Raw genomic sequence first — 20,787 nt, forward strand, 5'->3', positions numbered from 1 at the left:
CTAAGAAACTGCGATACACTTAGAAAACTATCCAACTAACAAGTTTCGAACAAATTCAGTAAGTGGTATCGGCAAATGCATTCTTAAAAGGCAACCAACTACCGTAACATGCCCGGGTACATAATTTTGATTAAATCCTATTAAATCTCGCCGAGATTTCTTGTAACATCGTAAACGAAACTAAGCTTAACCTAGCCTCTTTCATAAACTAGTGAGTTGAACGGAATTTTATGACCATAATCTATATGCCCACATTCCCACAAAGAGCAAATAAATCAAAAAGTACATTCTGTTAACAATGAAATCCTGTTTTATGGGACGATCCTGTAGGAAGTACAAAGAAATCGTTTAACTTCTTACTATTTCGAAGTGATTATCATGAATTATGTGTGTTGGAAATCTATCAAACACCGCAAGGAATGTTATAAATATAAGCAATGTGTGATACTGCTAAGAAAGGAAGACGACTAATGATTCAGCGTAGCATAACGAAAGGAATCATTCCCTCTCAAATATATTGCCCAGTGTAACCCATCCCAAAACAACCAGAACTAAAGAAAAATTGCTACGTGTATTGTCCTAAACTTAAATGCAGGTTTTTTATTACGTTGACGCAAACGTTACAAAAAGACTGTATAAAACTTAGGGTGCTTTGAAAAGAAGTTCTATTTGCATGCGTGAGCAATAAATAAATACATTAACGCTTTTAGAATGACTGTAAATTGCAGCCATTTTAACATTAACATTGTTCTTGGTTTGCCCACTGGAGTTAGTTCATTCTCCCACACAGCTCCTTAGGTCAATAATAAAATCCCAAATTCAATGCTTAACATATTTTCAGGTAATTTCAATGTATTTCTTTCCAGAAAGCTACATATTTAATGTAATAACAATTACACTTTTAAAGAAAACCTTTTACAAAAGAGTGGAAACTCACTTAAAAAATAATTTTTTTACAGGATGCTACATACATACGTAAACAAAAACTTATTGTATATTTTTCATTTCAGTGTTTAGTCTGCACCATGCCTTACCTGCTAATTATCCTTTAAAACGTAAGAGGGTTTACAAGCAAATTTATTAAATCTGTCAGCTATAACTTGAAATTCCTCCGGGGTTCCTTTTTGAATTTTAGTGAAGCAAATCTGTTGCTATTAAACAGATACATATGTTGATATATTGATACACCTGTTAACGTTACAAATAAAACACTTAACTGCTGGACAAGACTGTACTATTCATAAAAATACTTTACATGTTTACAGGTTACGTTTCGATCTTCTAACCAAGATCATCATCAGACATACAGACTTCAGATATAAAACAGGTGACTGTATATCTGATGAGGAACTTGATAAGAAGATCGAAACATAACATGTAAAGTATTTATTTTTATGAATAGTACAGACTTGTTCAGCAGTTCAGTGTTTTATTTCTGTTTATTTGGAACACGTGCAGCAATTGTGTGTTGTCAGTTCGAAATGGGCCCGAAGCTGAAACGGGCTGTGCAGAAGTGGAAGAATTATAGAAGGAAGGAAATCAACATGGAACAGCAAGTGGGCTTTTTTACAGAAGAGTGTATGTCTGAAGAGGATCTTGGTTAGAAGATCGAAATATAACATGTAAAGTATTTATTTTTATGAATACTACAGTCTTGTTCAGTGCTTTATTTCTGTTCTTTGCAAGACGTGCAGCAATGGTGTGTTGACTGTTAACGTTAAACAAGGAAATTTTCTTTTTGTTAACCTGAGAATATAATAATCAAAAACGCTGATGCACTACTTTCTCTTTGTAGCACTGCTATGGGTGTCGAAGGGCTAAGAAAAATCATGATTAAGGCCGTCTATACATTAAGAGATAAATCCTTAGGAAATATCTTACGATTTATCTTCGGAAAAATGTTACGACATATTTCGTAGGAAATCCTATTTGTGTGTGTGTGTGTCACAGACGTGAGGAGTTTTCCTGTCTGACTGAATGACGTTTTTCAATATTATGAGAGTTGTATTTATGAAATGAAATCTTTCAGTTTTACGTCCCACGCTTATGCCGGTTAGGCTAAAGGAGACGGTGGTAATGAGAGATGAGTGAAATGGTGGAATGAAGAGAGTGGGAGGAAACGGGAGAACCCCGAGAAAACCCACGAGCACGGTGTGTGTCCACCACAAAGTTCACTTGGCGGAGGCTGGGATCGAACCCGGGTCCCCAAGCACCAGAGGTGAACGCTCTACCACTGAGCCACCTTTGAGCGCATCGAATTTTCGCACTCCTGGAGATAACAGAGATGAACAGAAAACATAATTATTCACTGCGTGGTCAAAAAGGGTAATTTTCGATTTATACCTTCACCTGTGATGCTTTTACTGGAAACAATTTCCATTTTTGGAAGTTTTAAACATAATATCTTAATAAAAGTAAAATTTTAGTGTGTTACTTTTAATGAAGGGAGTTGTATAAACGAACTGTTTCGAACGTATACAATAAAGAGTAGGAAAAATAAAATTCTCACCATCAGCTTCATAAGGAAATTCACATGTTCTAAACCTTTTACAGTTATTTATGGAATAAGCCGTATGAACATAACAAATAGTTAGGCAAGTACACTCATGTTCAAAATTATTGTCACATATCTATAGCTGTATTTTTGTAAGAATATAATTTGATAATGATTTTGCAGGATACTTCTAATACTGACACCATGTGTATAATCGGGAAATGTATATTCGTGGTCAATTTCATACGAAAATAGTTATAAATACGAAAATTAGAGTGAGTTACACAAAATGTTGCTAAATGGACAAGAAAGTTTTAATTTCGTTTCATTTTGTTTATTTACTATTCTTTTGACATCAAATTTGCAACATACATGTCTTTGTCGATTATACTCATACAAACATTATAAGAAATACCGGGCGAATTCGTTATCAAATTATACTTCTACCCAACATATTTATAGGCATGCTACAATAATTCTGGCATGAGTGTACATGTTGCAGCTACTCAAAAGATTCCTGAATGAACGGAAGATTCCAATGCAACTGGAGACGGCTTTATTTGATACCTCCTATAAATGTCTAGACAGTAAATACAAGTTATTTTTTTGTTTGACCTAAAGTACGTTCAGTAGCAGTGAAGAATAAATGTATCAATATTCACAAAATTGGGAGCGCAAATGTCTTATAGCAAAACGAAGTACGTTTAGTAAATATTTAATATGCATACATCTCACTGTCAAGGTAAGAAACATGATTTTAGAGAACAAAAATTGCTACACACTATAGTAAACAAATCTTCATAAGGGAAGTGTTGCAAGTTGACAACGGCGAAACTATTGAGGAACGATGAATAGTCTTTCCAATATTTTGAAACTTTACCAGTACAATATAGTACATTTGGAGAAAAAGAATGCCTGCAGCCTATAGCTTTAGTTCTCCAATCCTCATCAAAACAATAAAATTTACGCGTATTTTTGTTATTTCTTCACTTCTCTCGAGATCTGGTTCAATGGTAATTTGCAATTCAGAGTTGCGGTGCCGCCTGACATGGACATAAAAAGAATAGGAACCTTTTTTTGTGTGTATGAGTAAGTATGAATACAGCAACATGACCAAAAAAGGAGATAAAATATTTATTTTAAACGCAAATAAAGTGCATAAATAAGAAACATCTACAGGAAAGAATTAGAGAGTGATAGTAATGATATATTGGAAAATGTTGTTTACTGATTTACAAACATAATTCCAGATAGAGATGAATGCCAGTTTAGAGTGGACTATCTAACAAATCTAAGAGATAATAATAATAATATGTACGTAATAACAAGAAAATTGGACAATAGTTGACTAGAATTTATCCGTTAAAATAAGGTCGTAGTGCAGTTATATGCAGTTTCGAAATTAAATAAATCTACGAGTGTATGTGACATTTCATTGTATAGCTTAGGGACACTGTAGAACAGAAATCTTTGAACTATTGACAGTCTAAATCGTAGAAAAAAAAAAAAAAAAGATGGGTGTTACGTGTTTTTCTAGATGGAATTCAGAAACACAATCCTGAGAGTAACGTTTCGGATCTGAATTGGCCATGTCTGAGTTTATAGAGATGCATGACATCACTGATTTTATGACAAGCGTCAGCTAGTTGAATATTTAGTGTTCATAACAATTTGTATTTTGTCATTGCACATGTGCGAAACACTCTGAAACATACTATTGTTAGGAAGAAGTTTAGAACTGAGTTAGAACGGGACAGGTTTGTAGAGGCTGCCATTATCCAGATAGATGACCAATATTTTAATTTAGGAGAAATTATTGTCTTGTAGAATGTTGCCAAGGAGGGGAAGTTATGTATCTCTGTTAACCTGTGCAAAAGCCCTCGAAGGTGCATCGATTGTTTAGTGATAATGTTTATATGTTCCATAAAAGTTAGTTTTTTGTCAAAAGTATCTCTGAAATCTTTATGACTGTTGACTCTCGTGATGGATGATCCATGTATGTTGTTGTATGAAGTTTGTATGCTATTTTTCTTTAGGGAAAATGTTATGGATCTACTCTTATAGGGATCTAACTTTTAAGAGCCATGTTTTACACGAAGAGGAAAAAATATCTATGTCGTTTTGAAGTAGGTGGGAGTTTTCAGTACTTTTCATTTCCCTGAAGGTTTTACAGTCATCTGCAAATAAGAAGATTCTCCTGGAATTTGAGTTGAAGCCATTAGCCGGGCCATCCATATATAATATGAATAATAATGATATAAATGTTATTTTGCCGTAAAAGAGTGATAAATTATTTTCTAAATTTAACCTGTTATTTTTGAAAATATCATATGAACATAGTAAGAGGAAAAATCGGTCCTGCACAATCGTTTTATTACATCATTGTGGGTTAGGCAGAGAACAATTGTGGTCATGACGTAAAATGTGGTCTAACAAATAATGAAATTCCCATTACGAACACACCCTTTGGTATGAAATTTCAAGTGCTAGTAGATCAATACATACTACTAACCTCAACTGAATTAAATAGATGTCTTTGTTAGGAGAACAATATTAACATTTTATATAAAGTAGCCGCGTTCCGTCATTGGATCGTGCCACGCACTTAGTGGGGCAAAAACTAAACTTAAACATAATAATGTGACACAGCAACAGTTCTTTTCTTCTCTTTAATAATCGAGAGACGAAATAAATACAGCATATAATATAAAGTGATTTCTACCATGTGTTTCCTGTATTTAGTTACCAGGCATTTTGAAGTTAGATAGCATAATTTTTACAATTGCACAATTGTTTCTACTTCATATTGAATAACATAGAGCTACAACGTCCTCTTTAATTCTGGAATGAGTAAGTAAGGAAGTTGCAACTTATCGACTCCAATTTTGTCTTACTATTCCTGGCAAATAATATAACGTTGGTGATATTGTATGGGAGGCGCGGGTGGATAAAATTTGAACAACTAATCTAAGAAACTGCGATACACTTAGAAAACTATCCAACTAACAAGTTTCGAACAAATTCAGTAAGTGGTATCGGCAAATGCATTCTTAAAAGGCAACCAACTACCGTAACATGCCCGGGTACATAATTTTGATTAAATCCTATTAAATCTCGCCGAGATTTCTTGTAACATCGTAAACGAAACTAAGCTTAACCTAGCCTCTTTCATAAACTAGTGAGTTGAACGGAATTTTATGACCATAATCTATATGCCCACATTCCCACAAAGAGCAAATAAATCAAAAAGTACATTCTGTTAACAATGAAATCCTGTTTTATGGGACGATCCTGTAGGAAGTACAAAGAAATCGTTTAACTTCTTACTATTTCGAAGTGATTATCATGAATTATGTGTGTTGGAAATCTATCAAACACCGCAAGGAATGTTATAAATATAAGCAATGTGTGATACTGCTAAGAAAGGAAGACGACTAATGATTCAGCGTAGCATAACGAAAGGAATCATTCCCTCTCAAATTCACAAATATATTGCCCAGTGTAACCCATCCCAAAACAACCAGAACTAAAGAAAAATTGCTACGTGTATTGTCCTAAACTTAAATGCAGGTTTTTTATTACGTTGACGCAAACGTTACAAAAAGACTGTATAAAACTTAGGGTGCTTTGAAAAGAAGTTCTATTTGCATGCGCGAGCAATAAATAAATACATTAACGCTTTTAGAATGACTGTAAATTGCAGCCATTTTAACATTAACATTGTTCTTGGTTTGCCCACTGGAGTTAGTTCATTCTCCCACACAGCTCCTTAGGTCAATAATAAAATCCCAAATTCAATGCTTAACATATTTTCAGGTAATTTCAATGTATTTCTTTCCAGAAAGCTACATATTTAATGTAATAACAATTACACTTTTAAAGAAAACCTTTTACAAAAGAGTGGAAACTCACTTAAAAAATATTTTTTTTACAGGATGCTACATACATACGTAAACAAAAACTTATTGTATATTTTTCATTTCAGTGTTTAGTCTGCACCATGCCTTACCTGCTAATTATCCTTTAAAACGTAAGAGGGTTTACAAGCAAATTTAATAAATCTGTCAGCTATAACTTGAAATTCCTCCGGGGTTCCTTTTTGAATTTTAGTGAAGCAAATCTGTTGCTATTAAACAGATACATATGTTGATATATTGATACACCTGTTAACGTTACAAATAAAACACTTAACTGCTGGACAAGACTGTACTATTCATAAAAATACTTTACATGTTTACAGGTTACGTTTCGATCTTCTAACCAAGATCATCATCAGACATACAGACTTCAGATATAAAACAGGTGACTGTATATCTGATGAGGAACTTGATAAGAAGATCGAAACATAACATGTAAAGTATTTATTTTTATGAATAGTACAGACTTGTTCAGCAGTTCAGTGTTTTATTTCTGTTTATTTGGAACACGTGCAGCAATTGTGTGTTGTCAGTTCGAAATGGGCCCGAAGCTGAAACGGGCTGTGCAGAAGTGGAAGAATTATAGAAGGAAGGAAATCAACATGGAACAGCAAGTGGGCTTTTTTACAGAAGAGTGTATGTCTGAAGAGGATCTTGGTTAGAAGATCGAAATATAACATGTAAAGTATTTATTTTTATGAATACTACAGTCTTGTTCAGTGCTTTATTTCTGTTCTTTGCAAGACGTGCAGCAATGGTGTGTTGACTGTTAACGTTAAACAAGGAAATTTTCTTTTTGTTAACCTGAGAATATAATAATCAAAAACGCTGATGCACTACTTTCTCTTTGTAGCACTGCTATGGGTGTCGAAGGGCTAAGAAAAATCATGATTAAGGCCGTCTATACATTAAGAGATAAATCCTTAGGAAATATCTTACGATTTATCTTCGGAAAAATGTTACGACATATTTCGTAGGAAATCCTATTTGTGTGTGTGTGTGTCATAGACGTGAGGAGTTTTCCTGTCTGACTGAATGACGTTTTTCAATATTATGAAAGAGTTGTATTTATGAAATGAAATCTTTCAGTTTTACGTCCCACGCTTATGCCGGTTAGGCTAAAGGAGACGGTGGTAATGAGAGATGAGTGAAATGGTGGAATGAAGAGAGTGGGAGGAAACGGGAGAACCCCGAGAAAACCCACGAGCACGGTGTTTGTCCACCACAAAGTTCACTTGGCGGGGGCTGGGATCGAACCCGGGACCCCAAGCACCAGAGGTGAACGCTCTACCACTGAGCCACCGCGCCCCCCGGAGTTGTATTTAATAAAGGTACAAGATTGATGAATTTCTATGCTAAATACATTATACTGATATTAATACCAGGCTCTTTATAGTTAAATTAGATACTTCTTTTAAAAAAAGGTACTGGTGTACTATTGGCGCACCGTTTTTTAAAAGACTTACAGGCAAAATTGAATACTTTTCATGAAAAGACATACCTATATTAAAAATTTCTGCAAGCAATAGAAATAAATACAAAGTAATATACCTGTATTTTATGCTTACAAGTGTAGGATCACTAGTATAAAATCATTATAAGTGTTTTAAGACGGATAAAATAAGTGAGGGACAATGTTTAGCAGAAGGGGTCCAGCTATTTTTCTAAGGAATGTTACAATTTCGACAGTTTCTCTTCACATTAGTTTAGTTTCGTTCCGGTTAGTTTATATTAGAATAAGGGTCCAGCATAATTTTCAAAAATATGATAGAATTTCGATAACTTCTATTAATATTACTTTAGGTTATGTCAGGTCTAAGCACTTGCATCTTCCGTTTTTCCTGTACAAATTTTGTATTTTTTACGGAGTTCTGGACCCCTTCTGCGAAACATTTACCTAAATGAATGCATATGAAAGATGATCGGTGATACTATTTTCCATCATCCGTGTAGTTCAGCAAAGTTTACAGAAACTCTAACTTATGTTTAGGGAAGAGAGGGAGGACATTGGTACGATTTTTACTTACCCGAGATCTTAAAACATATCGTCAGCTTGAGAAACATGATTTTTTTCCTACTTAAACTGTGATTCTTTAGCTACATTTACAATGTACAATATTGTTTCTGCTAATGTCCTACCTGGACTAAATTACATTTTACGAAAGGTCTGCAATCTGTACCAATCTTCCCCATGTGCGGGCAGATTGATACGAGCAAAGTGAAATATTACACAGTCTTTCTGATAATAGAGATAAGGTAATTTATTTGATTTATTTTTAGATGAAATATTTTGAAATATAATATTCTATTAAACTTCCACGAATTCAAGTATTTTAACAATAGGTTTAAGGACCTACAGCAGCAAAAATGGAAAATAAAAACATGTTTCATGAAAAGAATATGAAGATTTGTCAGAACCTTTAGTAATTCAATAGATCTAGATCAACCTCTTATATAAGCGTTGTTACAGCGTTATCCTGTAACAAAAGGACACCTGTGCGATTCAAATGTGCTGGCTCTAGAGTTTTAAATTGTTCTTAAATATAAACCAACTGCTCACAGTACACAGTTGCACTGATGCTCTGACAAACTGGTAGCAGTTCCCGATGCACGATGCCACGAGCATTCCACCAAACACACAGGAGGACCTTCTTTTGGTGCAGTGCTGGTTTTGGCTGTTTTTGAACCGGTTTATGGGATGTTAACCAATTATGACGGCGCCGTGGAACTTTGTACTGGACCCGCTTCTCATCATATGTCAACACCCTTCCAGAAATTTCTCCTTCCAAGGACAAAATAGCAAGGAAACACATTATCTGCTCGCGTTGCATTCTGGCTCGGATCCAATCATGCGGAAGACACCTACCCAATTTGTAGTGCTTCCCAAGTTGATGGAAGTGCTGCTGAACGGTTTCTTCACTTACATTGAATTGTAGTGCCAGTTCCTGACATGCCTGGCCACTGTTCGAATTAATTACTGCCTGAAGGTCTTCATTTTGTACATGTGTTGGTGTTCTGGCACGTGGTGCGTCTTCCAGTGTTTCGTCACCGTTTTCAAAATTGTTAATCCGCCGCTGCACTGTCCGCGTAGTCACGATACTCTCACGAAAAGCCTGGCCTATTTTCTCAGTTGCTAATGCGGACATTGAACTCGTACAGCACATTCGCCTTTAGGGCTCTCTGTGGAGCTCCCATGTTTACGCTGTCCTTAAGCACGTTCACTCTGTAACTTAACTGTCACAATCAGGTAGTATGTTGTGGTATATCCACACCAACAACTGAGCTTCGCTTTATCTCCACTCGCATTCAAGTCGCGGTGTGAGGGCCAATTAAACACAGACCTCCACAAAAAGTGACAAAACATTCCTGGTTACCTTTATAATATTAAAGTTTCAAGTACCTCGCCTAATAAGTTTCAATTAGGTTGCTGAAAATCGAATAAATATTACGCTTACCACACGCTGGCTTTTAGTGTTCATTACAAATATATATTTGAGGTTGATTTTGTTAGACATGTGCCTATTAAAATCACTCGCATGTTATGACCTGGGGGAAAGAATCTCACACTTTTGCTATCAAGGCTCCTAAATGGTTAAACAATATTCCATTCGAAAGTTTGTTTATCTATCGGCTGTACCTATAGTTTCGGAATATCGGAAAATAATAATAGGAAAGTTTTGAACATTATTTTGGTTAATTTCTTTTTATGTTTTTATTACGGAAATCAAGCGATCACAAATGAGATAGCCTATAATATTAGTAACTTTTTCTACTTGATGTGAATCACAACGAAAACTGTAATACGTGGGAAATGGACAAAGAATAGCTTTCCCCTTAGAATTACAAGTGGAATGGGTAGATTGGTACAGAGCAATGGGGTCACATTGGTCCGTATTAGTCAACCTGTGTGTCCCAACCTAACATCAGGATCATTATTTCCTAGAACTGAAAAATTATTCCACACAGGGCAAAGGAACATAAACGAAATTATTTGTAAAGAATTACACTTTCCTGCAGCAAACACAAGTTCTCAAAAATCCGGTGCTTGTTACAAATATAAGATGACAAAAACGTAAGTGAGAACTTACCTTTGCTTTAAGAAATCAAGTTTTTTTTTTCTGCACAGAGAAAAGAACGCTGCGTCTATCCATCAACTGTGCCTCACAAGGTTCGTTTGTCACCAATGTTGCCAACACCAAATTGTTGTCCATTTATCTCTTCACAGTGGAAAAATATCTACCTCGAACCTATGTGCCCCGTGTATTAATGTCCCCCCTCACCCTATAAGTGGAGTGCTAGTACCATAACCAGTGCTATTCGAACTCGTATCATTGCCAAAACCCACTCTTTTTCACTACCTTCAATGGCGCGCATGCTTCCTTCGGATGCACACCCTCGCTAACGCTCCGGCCCCTTCTTCGCCCTTCCCTAACGCGGATAGACAGCATTCGTGGTTTCCAGTGGCCACTTAGTACAGATTTGCTTTTGTTTGTTGCGCTATAGCTTTTATACTATACATTCAGACTTTGTATTTATACGAAAATCGTAAAAGAATTGTAGTTTTTCAACAATTGCTTTTGATGGTCCCATTGACTTTTATCTGTGTGATGTGGAATATGTTCATGTCGCTCAGCTCAACTAATTTAGGAAACAATAAGGAGGAAATTAGTGAAAAATTAATTTCTTCAACAATTATTTCGATTGATGCGTCAAAAGTAAACCTGCACGATCAGAATATAAAGCAGCAAAACATATGTTACCGCATCAGTTGTTGGTTTTTACCTTCTCTAACCTGATGTCGCTTTAATCGAAATCTCACTAGTTTTCTTTTCGAAACAGAGCGTGCTCTAAACCAGAGAAATCTCATACGTTGTTCAGAACACAGGAAATAACATGCGATTTGATGCAATACAGGTTGAGATTTTGGAACTAAGATAATTTTGTCACCGCAAATTACGCCACCAGAATTTTCGTCACGGTAATTTTGCCACCAAATTATTAGCAAGTAGGTTATTTCGTTACCGGAAATTTTGACATAGTAATTTCGTCACCTGTAATTCTGTCTTCAAAATACTAGCATGTAGGAAATTTTGTCATGGTCATTTTTTCACTTTTGTTGTTTTTATGTAGAGACAAAGTAAACGACCAAAACAGCTATCCTTATTGTAATTAAACTCGGAAAACCATTCAGTTGGTGTTCGACTCTGAAAAATCGAAGTGTCGGATACTCGATGCAAGAACAAACAGGAGTAAAAGAACATGTCAGCTTCAGCAAATGTTAAAAGCACAGGCAAAATGAGCCGCTAAAGGATTTATACATCACTATTTACAAATATTAAGTTTACCCAATATTAAAATATCAGAACAGAAAATAGCAAACTAAATATAACTTGTTATAGTGCAATAAGTGTTTTACATGTTCATTTTCTAGTATTCATAACATTACAGGAAACAACAAACTTTTTTTTCTAATCTTTAGTTTCAGTGTTATACGTTGTGCACAAGACTGGATCCGTTTCTTAAAAAATCTGAAACATTCTTCTAGTTACCGGAAACGTTTACCTCAAACACAATATCTATCTAAATCTTTCTTTAATAATGTATATATATATATATTTCGATTATGCTGCATAGTTTTGCTTCAGTTATGATTTAAAGAAAGCAATTTCAAACACTTTTTCGATTGATTCATTGTACTTGTATTGTGTTCTAAAATACACTGCTGATGAAATTATCGTGAGAAAATTTTCGGTGACTAAATTACCTATATGGTAATATTTTGGTGACAAAATTACCGGTGACAAGTTTTACGGTGACAAATACCGCCGCCCGAGATTTTGACTGTAGGACAAATCGTAAGAGATTTTCTAGGATCTATCCTATAGTGTATACCAATCCTAAGTGTGTTTACAAATCTTGAGACTGGAAAGTAGCGGGCTTGTGCTCCGAAAGTAGTGATGGGCACTGGGAATATTCCCTGTAGGAAGGAATTTAAAACATGGGAATGTTCCCAGCAAGGAATTTATTTCAATTTGTTTACTTTATCTTCCAAATTATAAGAACCATATGACTAATTACTTTATTTTAATATATTAACGAAATTTGAAATTTTAATGTAGATAAACGTTTTGAAAGTAGGATAATAGAATTATTGCAAGGTAATTTAGCTATGGTAAGTGTATACAGAACACCTGGCGGTAGCTTAGACTTATTCACAAACAAACTGGAAACAATTGTCAGATATTACCAAGAAAGAAGAAAAAACGTAGCAGTAATAGGGGATATAAATGTTGATTTTTCGAAAAACGAAAAGATTGATTTTAAGTTTAATGCTATGTAATAAACGTATGGCCTGAAAGGAAACGTACGAACACATACTAGAATAACCGAAAAAAGCAAAAGAGCAATAGATCAAATTCTTATAAATAAATTAATATTAAATAGTAATACCAGGGTAGTAAACACAGGGTTTTCTGACCATCTCAGTGAACTCTTCACTATTAATGTTCCAATAAATAAAAGTACGTCTTTAAAACAGGAACAAGAAAAAATACACGCATTAGGCGGAATTATAATACAAATAATATTATGCACTTTAAAATACTAATTACAGATGGAAATTGGGAAAAAAGTATTTTTGCACAACGACGTAAATGAAGCCTGGAACGTTTTTCTTGATAACTTTAGTTACTATTTTAATGTAGCTTTTCCCAAAAAGAGTTACTTTACAATCAAAAGCTTCCAAACAATGGTGTACTCAGGGTATTAAAATTTCCAGTCAAAACATGAAAACACTAAACCTGTTAAGGAAGCAAGGAAATACTATTGAAGTATTCGAAAGATATTACAAGAAATATAAAAATATATACAAACGTGTAATTATAGCAGCAAAACAAATGCCCAACGAAACTATAGTACAGCATTCGGCTAATAAGACCAAAACGATGTGGTCATTAGTAAATAATGAAATTAAAATAAATCAACCAAGAGAAAATATTACTGAAATAAAACACAATGATGAAGTAATTCATAACCCAAAAATGATTTCAGACACATTCAATTCTTATTACACAAATTTAAGTAGAATATATGACAAACACAAAAAATAGGAACCAATTTGGGAAAGTTAACATAAGAGATAATCTAAATTCAATGTACATATATCCTGTAAATGTGACCGACGTAATTAAAATTATCAATCAAATGAAAAATAAATGGTTAGTGGGCATTGATGAAGTACCGCCTGCGCTTATCAGAAAAGTTGTAAACAGTTCTCTAGCTGAAGCTTTATGCTATTTAATAAACCTTTCTTTCCAAACAGGAGTATTTCCTGATAAATTAAAAGTTACCAAAGTTAAACCAATTTATAAAAAGGGTGATAAATGGATATCAGTAACTATATACCGATTTCTATTATTACAACATTTGCGAAAATATTAGAATTAGCAATGAACAAACAGGTTACAGTTATTTACAAAGTACTGGAACAATTTCGTAAGATCAACATGGATTTATTCAAGGAAAATCAACGGAAACCGCTACTTACCAATATCTGAATTACGTAAGCGAACTACTAGATATAAGTGCACATGGTTGTTTATAGACTTTACTAAAGCGTTTGACGAAGTGCCTCATAGAGAACTTTTATATAAAATAGAGAAATGTGGAATAAGAGGAGTAATAAGAACTGGTTTCGTTCGTATTTGACAGATAGAGTGCAGGTGGTGGAAGTAACTAGAGTAGATGGGAGAAACACAAAAGAAAATGCTTTCACATCTACAATGAATAAAATAGAATGTGGCGTACCACAAGGATCAATTCTCGGGCCATTACTGTTTTTGATATATATAAACGATCTCCCAGATAATTTTAACTTTGCAAAAGCCACATTATTCGCGGATGACACAAGTGTAGCAATAACAGGAGAAAAGCATCAACAATTAAATACTAACATAGAAAATACGGTACAACAGCTGACGAACTGGTTTGATCATAATAAGTTAATAGTAAATTCAGAAAAAAATCTTGTCAATAAGCTTTAAATTAACAAACAAGAATCTAGATAAAGGAAGTATAAAAATAGGAGAAAACGAAATAAAACAAGTTAGTTCTGTACAATTTTTACATATATCAGCAAATTTAAAATGGGATTATCATTATAACAAAAGAGACACTGACCAAAGCTTAAAACTTTACTTTATTTTAAATTATAATTTGTAACTGTTTCGGATATCTAGCATATCCTTCTTCAGACACGATCGAAATTAATGAAATGAAAATGGGATTATCATATAGAAAAAAATGTGAATAGGTCAGGAAAAATTTCTTCCGCCGTACAAACCATTAAAATACTATAAACCGAAACACAGCAAAAATATTATATTACTGCTCATTTGAATCTATATTGAGAAATGGATTAATATTTTGGGGAAATACTGTAAAAAGTAGATATTTTTGTTCTTCAAAAAAGTTGTACGAATCCTAGCTGGTGTAGGAACCCGAGAGTCACGTAGGAAATATTTTAAAGAACTAGCTATACTACAGTTACCATGTTTGTATATATATGTGTATATATGTATGTATGTACAAAGCTCTCCCGAGTGCTCTTTCAGTTAAGAAAATTGAAAAATACAGTTTCCTATGAGTATCTGAGGAATTCGTATTTTGCATTTTTTCACAGCATAATTGGATATGGGATTTTGCTTTGGGGTAACAGTAGCCAAGCACATGAAGTTCTAGTTTGGCAAAAAAAAAAAAAAAAAAAAAAAAAAGCTTTTAGGATTATTGTTGGAACACATGATAAAGAACATTGTAAACCACTATTTATCGGGCTTAAGATAATGACAGTAGTTAATGTATATATTTATCAAGTGCTACTTTACACTAAGCAAAACCTCGCAAATATGACATTCAGGGATGAAGTACATACATATAATACTAGATTGTGTAAGAAAATTGATATACTCTTCACTAGATTATGGAAGATCAAAAATAGTTATTTAGTTATAGGACCAAAGTTGTTTAATAAACTAACATCCTCCATACAACACCTACCATTTAAGGTCTATAAGAAAATGTTACATGAACGGTTAGTAACGAATCCATTTTACTCGATTCAAGAGATTAGTGAATGTCAAGACATTGTGTCCTCATTAGCAGTGGCACTTTATTTCAAATATTATTAGGTTGTTCATTATAAAATTAACCAATAAGTGATTGTCTGTATGCAATGATTATTTTTTATATATATCTGTATCTATATGTATATCTCATTCGGACGTTGTCCATTGCTTGTAAAGCTCAATGACAATAAAATATTCTATTCTATTCTATTCTATTGCTTAATAGAATTTGTAAGATCCTATATAGATGAGTACACAACAAACGATGACGTACATGGTTATAACACAAGAAAAAAAAGATTAATTTTCATCCCTAAACCATAGAACAGCAATGTTCGAAAAGGGAGTAAAGTATGGTGGTATTATGCTGTACAATATGTTACCAAACAAATTAAAGTAATCAAGTCTAATGTTGCATTCAAAAGAAAAAATAAAAGAATACATATTGTCACATTGCTTCTATACTATACATGAATATAACCAATTAAATAGTCACAATGTAAATAGTAGTAACAAAGAAACAAGATAGGTCCATTTATGTATAAGGTATGGTGTAGTATTAGTATAATAATATTTCAAATTACTATAATGTATAAATGTATGAATTATGCTTAACAAATGTTTCTAATGTATGCACTGCTTCAATTAACCATGACAAATCCTATGTATTATCGAAAAATTATTTCCAAGTTTGTACAGAATGGAGGATAAATAAAATGAAATGAAATTGATTTACTTCTAGGTTTTAAAGAATTTAGAGGGTAAAAAAATGAAATTATTTGACTGTACTTTATTTAACTAATAATATGATTTTGTAAGTTCCATTTCTATTTACACTAAAAAGCAGGGTAATTGTTTAGTATTAGGGGGCCAAAATTAGCAAAAGTAGGATGATTTACGGAAGAAATGACTTGATAGTGGTGTTCAAGTAGTCAAGAAACTATCGAACACGATTTCTTTTAGGGCAGTAGGGGATTCGTACAAACCGTAAAAGTAACTGGAAGTGATTTATGTAAGAAGAGAAAGTGAATTGTTGGTAACGAGGATAGAAAATAACGTGCCATGCGGGGCTCTAACCCGCCTTTACTCACTAATGTTCGCTCTGCAATGCTGTCTGAATTTAATGTTGGTAACGTAATTTAACGTATGAAAGCAATTAACAACTACATCGGAATAGAATATCGCAAAAAAGTAGGTACAAAAGCTGGCCCCCCAATGCAAAACAATAGCCAAAATTAGCAAAGTACTAATTTACAAATGATGAAAAGGAACCATTTTATAAAGTAATGTAGAATTATGTAGAAAGAGAGATGAAGTACTATTACTAAACCATGAACCACCGTTAGTAATAGACGTCGGTCTGTCTCCTCTCTTTGACTCGAATTTCTGAAGAGGTACTCGGGCTTCTCTTACATGTGAATTAACGCATTAAATTTCGAGAAATGAGGAGAAAGAAAGGTCGTGTGTGGCAATGTTACATGCAAAATTATAAAGATAAAAAAAAGCATCTTACAAATATTGTAAACATACGTATTTATGGGCAAATGTTGACAAAATTGTTTATAACATTAAAAAAAAATAATATGTTTATAATGTCAGTAGTAGAGTCAAGTTTAGAAAAGACACTTACATGAAAATTTAAACTGTTTAGCGGTTTAAAAGTATGTGCACTTACTATATTATTTTAGAAACATATTTACTTTCATAGAACACATTGTAAGTAAATATCCTTTTATGCGTACTCTCTAAATATAATAGAATATTAATAACATTACATAACATCGTTCACAATATATATTTAAAAGACTCCTCTTGAGACAACAGTAATAACATACTGTGATATAAAAACGAATTTATCTTTGAAATCGTAATATAGTAATAGAATGCAATTTTCTTTGTGATTGTACATAAATTCCCGGAATATTCGCATTGTTTGGAATCTTCTGGGAATATTCCCGAAAAATATCTTCCCGCAAATTCTCCCATCACTATCAGAAATTAGCTCTTTCTTTCTTTTTGTTTGCTGGTGAAGTTTTGGCACACCACATTTATAGTAAACAAATTTCTGCAAGCGACAGAGTTAAATACACAGTAAGGACAAACTTTATAGTACACGTTCCAGCTAGGCATCGATAAATAAGACCGTAGTAAAATAATAAAGTAGATCAACGTAGGGCAAAGTAAGGTAGTGATAAGAGTCGAATATAGGGTTGCGTTAGCTTAGGATTAGAAAAATTTGGACTCATTTTTGATCCAGTATGATTTCTCATCTTCTCTGCATAAGTATACCAACCGAATTGAGTTGTAAAGTTAACCCATAAAGTAATACAGGCGTATTTTAGGTTTACCAGTGTAGGCATACTAGCGCAAAATCATTACAAGAGGTGTACGATAAAATAAGTTAGTGCATGGGGAAATGACTTTATTATATACAATTTAAATTTGCAGTGTATTTCTGTACAGTGTGCTAGTGTTGTAAATAGAAAAAAAACGGTTCGTATTTTTTCAGAAATGTACGTTTTTTTTAGAAAAAAAACATTGCCTCTCGTTTTTTTTCTAAATTTCGTTTTTTTTCAAATAGTCATTTGTAATGCATCTTACGTCTATTTAAGTATCAAATATTTTTATGTAGGTATAATCACCGTAAAATGCAACATAAATTAAACGCTAGACACTGATACGCTACAAATATTTTACAATTTACATGAATACCATACCTATTAACAATTCGGGTTTCAGCAGTTTTCATCAATATCAACTAAGAAATAAAAGTAGAAATAAAATTTTGTTTTTTCGTGAAAGCAGGCCTTTAATAAGTACGAAAATAATGTCACGAACAGTATAAAATTCCAATAACTTGTCTAAAGGTAAAAACTAATACTAATTTGCCTAATAGTATTTTTCTAAATGTCATATATAAATAATTTGTCGACTAGATATATATGATATGCAGAACCGACTCTACCATATGTGCAGTGGTGTATTTACGATTTTGTTTCGGGAGGGGCTTTGCTAACTTTCGGGGGGGGGCTTTGCCTGAAAATGTGAAAATTCTGCAAGATATTTCATATACTTTACTATAGTAAGTAAGATTTCGGGGGGGGGCTTAAGCCGGGAAACCCTCCCAAATACGCCACTGTATATATGCAACACGTGCATTTGCGTGGAACGGCAAGCTTGGATGGTCCGGCAAAATCTGTCATAAGTATATTATTTAAATTAAATATTTCTTGTTGGAAATATACTTCATGATGATGGTAGTTACATTTACTAAGCTGACCTTCTATTTGAATACTACATTCATAAATTATGTTTTTAGGTTGCATTACTTTAAGACCACATGGACAATGCTAAAGCAAATGGTCGAATAAATCCGAGCACAAATTGCTTGATTGTTGTCAAATGCAAGAATTCAATTCTCGAATAGTAGTGAATATCTGTTCCATTTCGTATGTTATCACAGTTTTGATATGAAAGTAGTCTTGTTTTTGTCAGAAGCAAGTTCCTTATCATTGAAGATAGAAACAAGTTTTTTAAAAAATGTTAGGAGATGTAGAAGAAAAATCAAGAAATAAAGATAAAAGATCTAGTTGCACTGGAATTGCAAACTGATACATTGAGATTGAAGCTCGATAGTGAATTCTATAAAAAGGATTACCATCTATCCTCTGCAGGTGTGTTTGCTTTATCTTTCACTATCATAATAGATTCACATTTAAAGAAAAAGAAACATACACAACGGAATTGCATTTTTAGTAAGTATTTATGCCTTTCTGAGTGCGACTGCACTTACCCTCACCTTTGTTGTTCATGCTGGAGTAGCATACTTAAAATCATGACTTCTAAGATTTGTTCTTTCTTAGAAGGCGGGAGGCGACAAATTGACTAGGACCTGAATATAGGATGACTCAATTTGAAAAAGGAAATGAAATCTTTGAGTTTTACGTTCCACGGTTATGCCGGTGAGGCTAAAGGAGACGGTGATGATGAGTAATGAATGAAATGAAGAAAGTGGGAGGAAACGGGAGAACCCCGAGAAAACCCACGCACACGATGTTTGTCCACCACAAAGTTCACTTGGCGGGGGCTGGGATCGAACCCGAGACCCCAAGCACCAGAGGTGAACGCTCTACCACTGAGCCACCGCGGCCCCCGACTCAATTTGATGTAATGCAGGGTGTTTCAAAATTAATATTAGGGTTTTGAAACTTTGTAGTATCTATTACAATTAACTTACAATTATAAACGAAACTCCCCTAAATTGAATGTGTTTTGTGCCATATGGCGGAAAGTTTATGGGCCTTTCTCGCCTATCGACTAGATGTGTGCCGTGTGATGAATGAATCTCACATTGAACATTTGTAGTAAAGGCTGTTTGAGGTGCTTTTTTACTTGATGCATTGCTCATAATTGTACGTAAAATGTAGTAACTACTACGAAGACTTAAAACCCCAAAATTTATTTTGAAACACTCTACATTTCTCACCAACAGTGTTGGAACTAAGATGTAAAAAGGAGAGAAAATTTTCCCTATAAAGTTATTGTTTACAACGATATTATTATTAGTCGAGACTATAACTACAACAACAACACGAGTTAGTAGTCAAAAAAATGTAATCAAATGTGTACTCGGTGGCCTAGGTGGCCAAAATGGCACACACAGGTGTGTCACTTGTTTAATCCGCTCCAGTGTGGACACTAATTAAGATATCGGGATATTGTTCTTGCAAAATGTGGTTGGACTATAGTTTATCATATTAATTTCTTTTTCTTCTGGTGTCGAATTTCCTTCTCAAATTTCACCCCAGTAAAAAATTCGAGAATTTTCTAATTTCGAATTTCCTTTACCTTTTTTTCCCTTGTAGCTTCCTTCGTTGTAGAAATATATCCTTAAGACTTGCCAGGTAGATACCTCGGGTAGATACCTAACTGTTGACATCAATTGGACGGGCCTGCGCGCAGTATTGCCAATTAGGGAAATTAAAATTCTCCAATATTTGGGCAAAAAATCAGAAATTTTTGTTTATAAATCCGTACCTATACGTTCGAGTGCAAGTCAACTTACGCCAATCGAACATTTGTCCTTTTTAACAAACGAAAGTACAGATCGTTACAATGGGATAATTAGGGGACGCACGTAAAATTCGTATTTAGGTTCTAGCCCTTGATTTTTCTAGTTTTTTCTTATTTTTCTGTTTACCGTAATATCTTTTAGGTAATTAGAAGCTTTGTTCCTTAAATATCGCCATAATAC

The 20,787-nt window shown here is 33.8% G+C and overlaps 1 protein-coding gene across 3 annotated transcripts in view; it reads right to left on the reverse strand.

Moving 5' to 3' along the window:
- LOC145689980 (uncharacterized) overlaps nucleotides 1–20,787 on the reverse strand; it is a 49,667-nt gene that overhangs the window by 26,147 nt on the left and 2,733 nt on the right. Inside the window, exon 1 of one of the 3 annotated variants that reach the window (XM_081764418.1) lies at nucleotides 10,500–12,851. The exons of 1 other annotated variant lie outside the window; for it this stretch is intronic. The gene's annotated coding sequence lies outside the window, so the exon portion shown is untranslated. Of the gene's footprint in view, nucleotides 1–10,499; nucleotides 12,852–20,787 lie in introns of those variants that run through there. One more of the 3 variants, XM_081764414.1, reaches the window with a different exon arrangement.

Source organism: Thermobia domestica, chromosome 7 (genome assembly GCF_964235325.1).
Source record: "Thermobia domestica chromosome 7, izTheDome1.hap1.1, whole genome shotgun sequence".
NCBI classification, from domain to species: Eukaryota; Metazoa; Arthropoda; class Insecta; order Zygentoma; family Lepismatidae; genus Thermobia; species Thermobia domestica.